At 39.7% G+C, this 12006-nt stretch overlaps 1 pseudogene; it reads right to left on the minus strand.

Moving 5' to 3' along the window:
• Window positions 1-8914: 8914 nt before the first annotated feature.
• LOC132229515 (jun dimerization protein 2-like) lies at window positions 8915-9465 on the minus strand (annotated as a pseudogene).
• Window positions 9466-12006: the final 2541 nt, after the last annotated feature.

A 12006-nucleotide genomic window follows, 5' to 3' on the forward strand; every position in this document is an offset into this window, starting at 1 on the left:
CACACATTACATGTAAACAAGATAATATATTTTTATTTAAAACATATTTTTTAAAAATTAGTGAAAATATCTTTTTTTGCATGTTTGCATATTTCTTTAATAACTAACTTGATAGAATAAAGTTGTTATATATCATAGGTTACATAGCCTTTGGAAATTTCTACTACATTGGATAAGAGTGAAAAATATAAGTCATGTATTAGTGTTATGAAAATAGTTCTGACCTTGTGGACTCTCTGAATGTGTCTTGAGGATCCCCCCAAAGTGTCTCATATCACACTGTGAGAACTCCTGGTCTGTTGGTGAAACTGAGAGCATTACTGAAAAACTCTTCATTAAAACCTCAGGGAGATTTAAAGTGGCACCTCAACAGGAAACAGTTTTTTTAAGAATCTCAAGGGTGTGGCTCACATATCCTCTCATTAAACAATTGGGCTCCTATGCACGTTAAGCATGCTGGTCTAAAGGAACTTTCCAAGAATCTTGAGGTAATGAAGGACTTATTTGTGAGTGTGAATTTTGTCTAGTGTAATGAAGCCAACAGCTTCGTAGGAAGCCCATAGATTTTTAAGGGCATTATACTACGGTAAACACTTAGCTTGGATTAAATTGGACAGAGAATACAAAATGAAAGAAGCCTTTGGATCTCTGAACTGTATAGGCAGGAAGTAGGCTGAGAAAACTATTTATTTGCAAACACTGGCCATTTATCATGGAAAGAGAAGGGTGACTCAGAGGATGGAATGAAGAGCCCAGAGGGCTGAGTCAAGAACTGTGAAGATCATTTACAGAGAATAGGGCTCAGACCTAATCAAGAAACTGCCAAAACTTGCCTGGATGGATTTCAGAATTTTTAACCAGTGATTTCTGTGTGCTTCCTATCTTCTCTCTCTCATTTTTGGGGAGGTGGGGTGGGAATGGATCTATAGCAGTTATCTCATGTCTCCCCACTGTTTTATGGTTTGTGTGTGCATGCATGTGTGTGTTTGTGTGTGCGTGTATGTTCTTTCCCAGATATCTTGTCTATTTAGTTCATAGGTCTTGGGATTGAGAAAGACTACTCAGGAGTATAGGAAACACAGCCAAGGGGCCTCATTTGTATCAGTACCTTATCCTATGTAATAAAAGGCTAATATGCATATTGTCCCCTCGGGAGTTTGGGAGACTAGGAGTTTGATCACCTGCTATGACATGCACTGATAACCAGGGGGTGGCATGGTGGGAGACCAGTAGCCTCAGAGGGGTGCTGAGGGAGCAAGGGAAGGAGGAGGTGGGGAGGCCAGGAGGCAGGGAACCTGATTGGCCCTGATCACCGGCCAGGCCTAGGGACCCTACCCATGCATGAATTTCATGCACCGGGTCTCTAGTTTATATAATAAGAACCTAGATAGCTTTGCTATAATGGAATAAGTCTATTGTGGGTTCTTGTATTGGCTGAATATTTTACATGTGGGAGTAACATGAATCATTTAAGATCATGGGACAGAGTTGGTAGTCAGCTTCCAAGTTTGCTTTTATTAATCCTTTCCTCTTGGTCATCATGCCCTTACATGTGTAGCCTTTTCTCACATGTAATTAAGATTGGTCCTGTGTGACCATAAGAATATGATGGAAGAGACACTATTTCTTCTGAGGCCAGGCTATAAAAGAAATTGAAGCTTCAGCTTTGGTATTTTGAATTTCTCACTCTAGGTGAAGCTAGCCACCCTGTGGACAGGTCCATGTGGAGAGGAGCTGAGATTCTGGGTAATAGCCAGTAGCAACCTGCTAATCCTGGGAGCAAAGCAGTTCTGGGAAGTAGATCATCCAGCTTAAGACTTCAGTTGACTGCAACTCAAGCCAACATCTGACTCAACCTCACAAGATACCCTGAGCCAAAACCCCCAAGCTGAGCTGCTCCAAAATTTCTGAAAGATAATAAATAATTATTACTTTAAAATATTATTTTTTGATGTGATATTAAAACATAGTAATAGGTAATTTATACATAGGTCAGACAGGAAGTCTTTTTGTGTAACATGGAATGTGAAGTAGGAATACCGATGACAATGGTTGTGATTCAGGCAGAGTAGCACAGAACTCTGAAGGGAGTACCTTGTTTTTTAATCCCCTACTCATCAAGGTATGGTTCTAGTTCCACAAATATCCAGGGAATCTTTCAAAGCCTTTTGAATTTTCTGGGACTTAATTCATTAATATTGAAAAATATAAAACATTAATTATATGATTTTAAAGGATCCTTCATAATTTGAAAATACTAGATTTTGTAAATCTACTTCAACACATAAAAAAGCTTAGAACATTTATGGCCTTTTTTCCAACTTTTCCACTAATTTCAATGAACTACCATATCTTCTATAATTTCTTCATCTCTCATAAGTTGCAACCTTCCATCCAGATCCAATAAAAGTGTAGGATGCCCCCCCCCCACAGTTAAGAATTAACAATGCAGCATATCACCAAATTTATTTTTAATTTAAAACATACAGCTTGACCTTTAGTTTCACATCAGCAGCAACCTTGGATGTTGGCTGTTATTGTTGGAAAATATGTTGCAAATCAAATAAATACTGTAGAATAACAAACAAGGTGTAAGATAAATGAAATAAGAATTTTTGGTTGGAAGAATGAGTGGCTAATTTCAGCAGCATCATCATATTAATATTTATAATCTGATCTGGCAGATTTATTTCAAATTATTCATAGTGTTTATTATGTGTGTTGTGTTTTTACTCAATCACGGATAAATTCTGAAGGTGATTTGGGCATTTAAACAAGTTTCTGCCTTTATACAGCAAGGAAAGGTAATGAAGAGGAACTACTGTCCTTTCATATTAGGATCTCTCTAATTCAGCAATAAATATTCAACAAAGTGTATGCTATCTTGTGAAAAGGTCACTTTGACCATCTATTCCATTAAAAATATGTTTATTTTACTTACAGGTGTCATCCATTAGGACAGGCAATTGACGTGTTAGCTAGTGGCCTTTGTCAAGGAAATAAAACTTACTTTTAATGGAATGGAAGTTTCTGAATGACCCAATCTCAAAACGCATACACTTTGGTGAATATTTATTTATTTTAAACTAGTCAGCTAAAATGCAATTTGTGCTGCAGAAGGTGATCTGGTTACTTATGAGTAGCACTATAATCAGTTTCGTTCATCTAATTAGAAAACGTCTTTGAGGCACTTACTAGTAGAAAATCTTGCAGGCATTTAACAATGTTTTAAATTTTCTCTTTCATTTGGCTTTTTTCTTCCTAATGCTCTTTTAATGTTTGTGGTTTTTTTCCCTGCCCTATTTATTCTATTGTTGCCTCTTATTTTCTCCCAATGTTTCAACTTTTCTTTCTTTATTAAATTTAAATCATTTTTTCTAGAAAAAATTCAAGAGGTTATACACACTTTCCTTACACTCTGTCTCTTCTGTTCCCTCTTCTCCTCCCTCCTCCAGTGTCTCCTCCCCATTTGCCTCTCTATGTCCTCAGACAAACATTTTCCCAGTTGCTCCAGGGTGGCAAAGTACCACAACTTTTCAAGAGTTGGCTGGCTTTCAGCCCATAGAAATAGCTCAGCAAAAAAAAAAAAAAAAAATCAGGAAAAAAATATTTTTATTCCACAACTTTCAGTTCATTGAGTTAGACTTTAATGATAATATTTCACATCCCATGTTACTTTGCTGTCATTGTGGCAATACGATGATCAGCGTTAGATTTTTCCCGTGCTACTTAAAATCAAATTAATAGCTGACTTTACCAATTTTTCTTGCTTGATAGCAATTGGGGAGCAGTCTTATCACATGTTTGGCCTAGCTAATTAATTAATGGCCAAAGGCTACTTTTAATTCTGTGAAAACCCTAAAATGGACTTTCTCTAGTCATACTGTGGTAACATAAGGCAGTGGTAACAAAAATTTTGAAATCCCTCAATGGCATAATACAATTGGAAACTATTAACACAATCAATATTCTTTCTTTCTCACTGTGGGTTAGCTGGGGACTTTGGGTATTATAATTACTCAGAGACACGTGCTAAAGAAAGCTGTTTCTCAACATTTCTGTGGTGAGTGTACTGGCTCTTATGTGTCTCACCTATGGGTAACACATAATTATCTCTGATTGTATTTTACTGGCCAAAAGGAGTCACATGCATGCCCTCACCTAAAGTCAAATGTGTTGGGATGTAGAGTCTTAACATAGCCTCAAAGAGTTGAGAAGGGAGGCATATATGCATGGCCCCATTCACTACACAGGGCTCTAGCAAACTCATGGAGTCTCTGGAATTGGGGATTCTGGGCTCAGACGTTACCACACAATGAAAAGATTGGCTCTTTTACTTGGCTGCACTCTGGGCTATGGATGCTGGATCATGTCCTATGTGACAGTGGCTGGAAGTGAATACTTAGGAATGGTTCAAAGTGAGACACTGGCAGTCAATAAAGTCACCACAAGCTGGAACCCGACTTTGTTTATACAAATAATGTGCCTTTTATGCTGTAATCTTTACATTTTGAATCAAATTAATGGAATTCCTCTTAAGTGTCAGGCCCTTGGGTTATTCCTTGTCTTTTTGGCATTCTTGTGAGAGGGGAACTCATGCATATGATCTGGGAGGAGTAAATAGATGAGGTAGAAACACGGTGTCATAGCAGTTTTATAATAAGCAGATACAAAAATAATCACCTTTTCTATTAATTTCCAATACTTTATATCTTAAACTATCACAGCAAATGGATTTCTTTTCTATTATTTATTTGGTTGGATAGTGCTGATAGCTAGCGAGCATGCATTTGCAAAAATAATTTTTAAATCCTACTTTTGGATATATATACTTACTATTTTTGTTTCATCTTTATTACATTGGCCAGAATTTCCAAAATGTGTTAAACAAAGATCAGCTACTAAGCATATTTACTTTGTTCTTAGTTTTAATGGTAATGCTACTAGCAGTTCCTCAAAATGAGTGTTTTAGCTTCTCCCCCTATTTTTCTTTATTTTTAAATTATTTAAAATATCAGTGATGCATATTATTTCTATCAAATGTTTTATAAGGCATTTGATTTGTCTCATTTTGACCATGGATTTGATGTACACTACTAATTATTTTATTCCTTACTAAATATACTTTTTGCTTTCCTTTTATTTTTTATAAAATATTATTTTATTTTTGTTTCTACTTTTATTTAGGATTATACCACTGACTATTTTGAGTCAGAATTGCATTTTCTCATGTTTCCTTTAGGACATTTACTATTGTATTGTTTTTGTGCTGTTGTGGTAAGATTGTAGTATGGGGGAACCCTCCTTGGTAAGTTGTGAGAAACAGTACATTGTTAAGTAAGGCCAGTGTATTAATGTAGTTTCTATCAGATAGAGAAATATAAACTAAAACAAAGACAAACAAGCTTGCAAATAGTTTTCTACAACCAGTTAGACTAGGTCCTGCCAATGTCTTTCCCAATAGGATGTAATATAATCCTAACATTAAGAGAAAATGCATCTTCCCCTTTATAATTAATCTAAAGTAACACCTGGAGCTCAGAATATGGAGATGCCTCCGGATCGTAAGTACGTGAAGTAGAAACAGTTTTCTCAGTTGAAGTTTGGAATACTTCAGAAAGAAAATTGGCCACATTTTTACTTTCTTCTGATTCTTATAGACTAGTAAAAATACCAATTCTGATCATCATACCTAATTAAAAATCTGAACTTGGCAATACTCATGGGCTGGGTTTAGCCAGTCAGCCACCAAGTATTCAGGAATGTCTATGTGCCAGCAGGATGGTAGGTGCTTGAGAGGAACAGAAAGGCCAGTGAAAGTTGTTTCTCACTCCAAATCATGGAATTACCTAATTACAGGATCAGATACTTCTGAGAAGGAACAGGGTGGTGTCAATGTTTTCAAAAGAGCACTAGAGTAATTAGGAAGAAAGACTGGCTCCAAAGGAGACCATCATGCGGGGGATTCTTAAAAAAGACTGGTCATTTAGGAGTAGATTTTAAGCTGACTCCCTGTTTCAAATGAAGAACAGACTCAGAGCCACGGCGTCCCCTGAATTAAAAGTGTGGTGGCAATTCGGCTTATTGCACATTAGAATGAGCTGAGGGGTTTTTAAAGCTCCTGATGCCCAGACCTCATCACAAATCAATTAATTTAGGATTTCCTTTTGCGGGACTCATGCATTGGTAGTTGTTAAAGCTCTTCAGTTGATTCCGATGTTCAGGCAAGTTCGAGAACCACTCCTTTGGGTTCTTTAGCAGCTTCGCTAAATCATCCTGGGGATGGAGAAGGGCTGCTTTTACAGAATGTCCTTGTCTTGTTCTCATCTAAGATTTTGTGAATCAGAATCTCTAGGGCTGATTTTTTGAACTCCTCAAATAATCAATTCGAATAGTTAAAAGAGCTGATTTGCTATCAAGGGACCACACTGTAAATATACCTGTAATTACCTGAGGTTCTCCTGAGAGCTAACTTTTCTGATAAATGCTGTGGAGTAATGACAATTTCCCTTTTCTAGGGCTGTATTAAATATTTTGTATATTTAATATGCAAATGGATGATCTTATGTGACGACTACAGTTGTTTTCTAAGATGGTGACAAGGATTATTAGTGTCATTTGCACAGGTGATAAGAACTCTGTTAGAAGTGAAACAACTGTCTAAAAATGACTCACCTTTGGAGACATGCACTAAGGTTTTCTGTCTTCTGAATCACTACTATCTCATTTTTAAGGCCTGTATGAATGTATAACTTCTGGATTTCTATCATATAGGGGATTGGTAATCTACCATATATGCTAAGGCCTCTCAAGGTTCCTGGTACAGTGGGGCCTTGACTTACGAGTGTCCGGACTAACGAGTTTTTTGAGATACCAGCTGTCTCTCGGCCGTTTTTTTGCATTGAGTTGATAGAGTAATTTGAGTTAACGAGCTCCTTAATGAGCTTGGTCTCGGAACGAATTATACTCGTAAGTCAAGGCCTCACTGTACACAGACAGACAATCTCCCTTGAGGATCATGTAGGGAAATTGTGTTTTCACGTAATCCTTTACTTTTGCTAACTGAGGATCAGTTGGTACACAGTAATAATTACAAAAGATAGTTAAGTTAATGTGACATCTGAACGTCAAAGCACAGTTACAAATAAATAATAGTAATTATTTCTTGAGGAAGCCCTCTGTGCAAGGGATTGTGATAAGAATTTTCTGTGCCTAACACTAAGAATATGGAAGAGCATTAGTATCCCCTTTATCAGTTGAGGAAATTGATGCTCAGAGAAGTAGCGTGTCCTTTTCCAAGATAATCAGATATTGGTGGAAAGGAGATTCTAATCCAGGTCTGTCTGATGCCATAGCTTGTGCTCCAACCACTAAGCAAATAGCTTCAATGTATTGCTAGCAGTTAGATAGATAAGCAGGCATATCTTTATGTAGGGGCTCAGGAGAATGAAAGCAGACATTGTCATTGGGTTGTTATAGTTTCATGATCAGGTCCTATGTGTTTTTATGTCTTTACTAGAGGCCCGGTGCATGAAAATTCATGCACTGGGGCGGGGGCGGGGGCCCTCAGCCCAGCCTGTACCCTCTCGAAATCTGGGACCCCGCGGGTAGGATCCCTAGGCCTGGCCTGAGATCAGGGCCTTTAGGGGCTTTTCTTCCTTCGGCTACTGAGAGCTGGCCCCCTCCTGCCGCTTCCACTGCTTGATATCGGTGCAGAGCTGCCCCCCCACCTCTCCTGCCACCAGTTGCCTCCCTCTGCAGGTGACAGGCGTGGGGTGCAATTGCTTGGCTGGCCTGGGCCTCCCTCTGTGGGGCGATCACTGGCCAACCCTGCACACCTGCAACAGCATCGCTGGCCGTTGGCCTGGGCCTCCCTCTGCGGGGTGATCAATGGCGGGGCCCCCAGATTGATCACTTTCCAGAGGGAGGCCCCGTCTACCCACTGCAGCACCACTGGCCAGGTAGCCTGGGCTTGCTTTCTTTCTTTCTTTCTTTCTTTCTTTCTTTCTTTCTTTCTTTCTTTCTTTCTTTCTTTAAGAGTAATGTTTACTGAGCGATACAAAACTGAATACTATGAAGGGTTTACCGGCATTGAAATGCACAACACCCCCACCCCTGACACCCCCACCACCCTGAGACTACAGTACTTAGAAGTTACACACAACGGCCATAACTGCTGAATATCTGTTTGTAACAAACAAACCATAGCATATTTATACTGTATCACATGGAGTGATTATAGAAATCCATTTATATATTGCTTCTATAAAATCTTTTTTTTTGTAAAAAATATTTTTTAAAAAAGTATAAAAAAACATGTGCAGTTGAAAGCCCTGCCAGGACAGCCAATCTGTAAACATTCAGTGAGTATGTGCTTTGGAAGGGCGCCTGTGCCTCATGCCCACAGCAACTCCAGCAGGGCCGGTGAGGGTGCACCCTGGCTGCCACTCCAGGCAGGACTGAGCTGGACCATGGTGGGCGGGTATAGCAGGGCCTGGCACTGTGCCCTTCTCCAGGCTTGTATCAGGATCAGGATGAGGGTCAGGGTCAGGGTCAGGGTCAGGGCTGGGGGCAGGCAGATTGCAGTTTCACTCTGAGTTCCATACTCAGACTAATTTTGGTTACAACTCATAGCTTTTCCTGTCTGGTCTAAGGTCCTTTGGGTGGGTGCCCTGGCAGAGATGTTGGAGAAGTGCCCACAGCTGCCTGGTTGGGCGTCTCTCAGCCCAGAGCCTCTGTCCAGCTTCCTGCAAGCCTGGCCCCAGGCAGAACAGGCCCCCCTCAGGACTACTTTGGTCTCAGCACTTGGTCCTGGGTTTCATCAGCCTGGGTTTCTTCCCCTGGTGTGGCTGATCTGAGTTTCACAAAAAAGCCCGGCTGATGCTGGCTGTGCTGAGCCTCATTGAAGAGTTTTTCATGCAGCAAAGGAAGAGCCCTCTGGTACCCTCCTCCACTTCTTCTCCAGCTGTTCCAGCAGTGGGCTGCCTTCTGACTTGGGGGTCTTAACGCTGTAGTTCCTGACGATGCAGGTGGGGCGATGCCAGTTGAGCATCAGGATGAGCTGTTGCCGCTCCTGCTTCAGCTCCTCCATCTGGGTGTTCAGCTCCGCATTCATGAGCTCCAACTACTCAGATTCCTGCTCCAGAAACTCCTTCTGCTCCTTCTTCTTGTTCTGGCATCAGGCTGCCACCACTTTTTTCTTTTTCCGGCGCCTTTTCCTCCGCTCTCCCTCGTCTAGCTCACTTTTCACAGGTGGAGGCCTCTTGCTCAGTTTCACCTCCAGGAGGCGCAAAGGGGTGATCATGGGCCCAATGTGGTGGATGTCAGTGTATTTCAGCTCCTCTGTAGTCAGGGCCGAGCTGGGGAGTCCAGTCAGGGGGCCGAGCCCTGGCAGAGAGCCCGCAGTCATGGAAGGGTCCGGATCTGCCCAGGCATCATAGCAGGAGGGGTGGCAGTCCAGCCCTGCAGAAGCTGTGGGCAGAGGCTGTGACCCCGAGGCCTGGGCCAGGCTGCAGGGGCCCTGCCCGCTCAGAAGCCGCTGTGGCGCCAGCCCCACCCTGCAGCATCCACCACTGCCAGTGTCTCTGGTGGCAGCCACCAAGCGTCCTGCCTGCAGACTGTGGCTGGAAGCCTGGGTCTCCCTCTTTGAGGTGATAGATCGATTACAGGGCTCTGCCTGCCCGCTTGATCGCCCCTGACCCCTTGCTGGGGAGCGGGGCCAGCCCTGGCTAGGGGCCTTTAGGTCGCTGGGCTTTTATTATATAGGATGTCTCATCGCTCAGTAAGGCAGTGGTTTCCAAACTTTGGTGTCTATCAGAATCACCTGGATAGCTAGTGAAGAACACAAAAGCCCAGCCTTGCTGAAACAGGACGAGGCCAGTGTTCATTTTTGTTAAGCTCTTCGGGTGACACCACTATCCACCGAAGTTGAGGAGCCACTGTAATGGATGTTAATCAGTGAATCACTCATGCAGTATCATTAGTTCTGGCAAGCAATTCAGGGCTGTAAGTAAAATCAGTAGAAATAAACATATAACTGTATATAGACATGTATATAGGTATGTATGTATGTATACAAAATGTCACAATGCAACTTTTATTAAATTGTGCTCCATGGGACACAGTTCTGGAAGCAGTTAATATATGGTCTGTGGCTAGAATATGTGGCTGATCCATTTAAGAAATGCTGCAGGCCAGACTCCATGAATATGCATAGTCTTTAATAGCATATACAAAAGCTCTATTGTCCTGAAATAAGAACACAATTTTTAAATTTAGCTAATATTTTATTAACTAATTAGTTAACTTTTATTAACCCAGGTACACTTATAAATGTATTATTAACCCAAAGTAATTTGAATTTACTTTTCTGCCTATCTGTTAACATCCCTACTATACCAAGTTTGAGATGCATCAGTATAACATAGTCATTTAAAGACATATGAAACACTATTTAAGAAAATCTTTTTCTTGAAAGAGATGTGGTCATTTTTGCTATACACAAAAATGCAAAAATGTAATGAATTACTGAAATATTAGCAAATAAGAAGGTTATAATAAAGGGACATATTAAAATAATAAAAAGAAATATTTTAATAGAATGTATATTTGTGATGCAGTGAAGGATGCATAAGACACAAGAGGATAATGAGATATGTACCTTCCAAGATTTTAATGAGATTCATGAAGAGTTCTACGTAATAAGACATATATGTTAAAAAGCTGTAATGAGGTGAATATGTGAGATAGTTTAATGAGCTGTCTCAGAAAGTGTCCTATAAGATGGGCATCCTTCAGGGCTGAAATGAGATGGGTGAAAGGAAAAGTGTAATGAGTTGGCCACATAAAGGAGAGGAAGTATAATTAGATGCATAAAAGAAAGAAGAGTATATAAATTTTCAAAATATGTAAGATATAATGGGAACTAGGTTTTAATGTAATAAGATGCAGAAATGAAATGACAATGAGATACAAAAATGGAATCATGCAATGAGATATGTAAGGACTGTGTAATAAGATGTGCATGTTTAAGGGGTGTAATGAGATGCAAGATGGGAAAGGTGTAATGAGATGAGCACATTAAATAATCTAATGAGGGGCATGAAGGAAATGATGTCATGTCACATGAAAATTGAAGAAAGTAATGAGATATGCATTTTTAAGGACTATAATAAAATCGATAAAAGAAACTTAGGAGAATGAAGAAATAAAGAAATCAAATCTTACTATTGCAATATGGGGAAAAAACACACCCAAAAAGTAAGGAGAGGAGGTGTTTCACAAACACCATTTATAAGACCATTCTCTTCCATATATTTATTTTAACCTGACAAACATTTTTGCTGTTCAACAACATATTAAACACTGTCTGTTGGAATATAAAACCATACATACTAGTGATTCCTTTCTTCAATAGCCCATAAAGGCATGCAGGTATCTATAATAATAAAAGTGTAATATGCTAATTAGACCAGACAGTCAAATGACCTTCCAAACATCCTTTCAGATGACCTTCTGGATGAAGCTGGTCTGCGAGGTCTGAGGCAAGCCACTGCGGCTGTGAAGGCCAAGCCCCTTGCATGAATTTCATGCATTGGGCCTCTAGTATAACTATAAAGCAATACAAGTATTAATAAAATATTACAAAAATTCAGATAAGGAAGATTATTTTGGCTCAAGATATTTTATACATAACCTCAATCAAATGTTCCCTACGATCTCTCCAAATCTTATAATTCTAATTATTTATTTCTCCATTTCTTTGATCCTTGGGTATTCTCCCTGTATTACCTATTTTTACATAAGTAGATCTTAACCTTTTTTGAAAAGTTTGGTTCAACTATTCCATCCTCAAATTAGCCTATTCTAATTTATCTCCAGTTTTAAAAAAATGAACTTTAATAATAGTTTATACTTTTCTCATGAACTATATAATAATATACCATATTCTGGTGAGTAATGGATATTTTCTTCCTGTCTGTGTGCTCCACATGGTCAAGGCTAGAT

Source organism: Myotis daubentonii, chromosome 1, assembly GCF_963259705.1.
Source record: "Myotis daubentonii chromosome 1, mMyoDau2.1, whole genome shotgun sequence".
Classification (NCBI taxonomy): Eukaryota; Metazoa; Chordata; class Mammalia; order Chiroptera; family Vespertilionidae; genus Myotis; species Myotis daubentonii.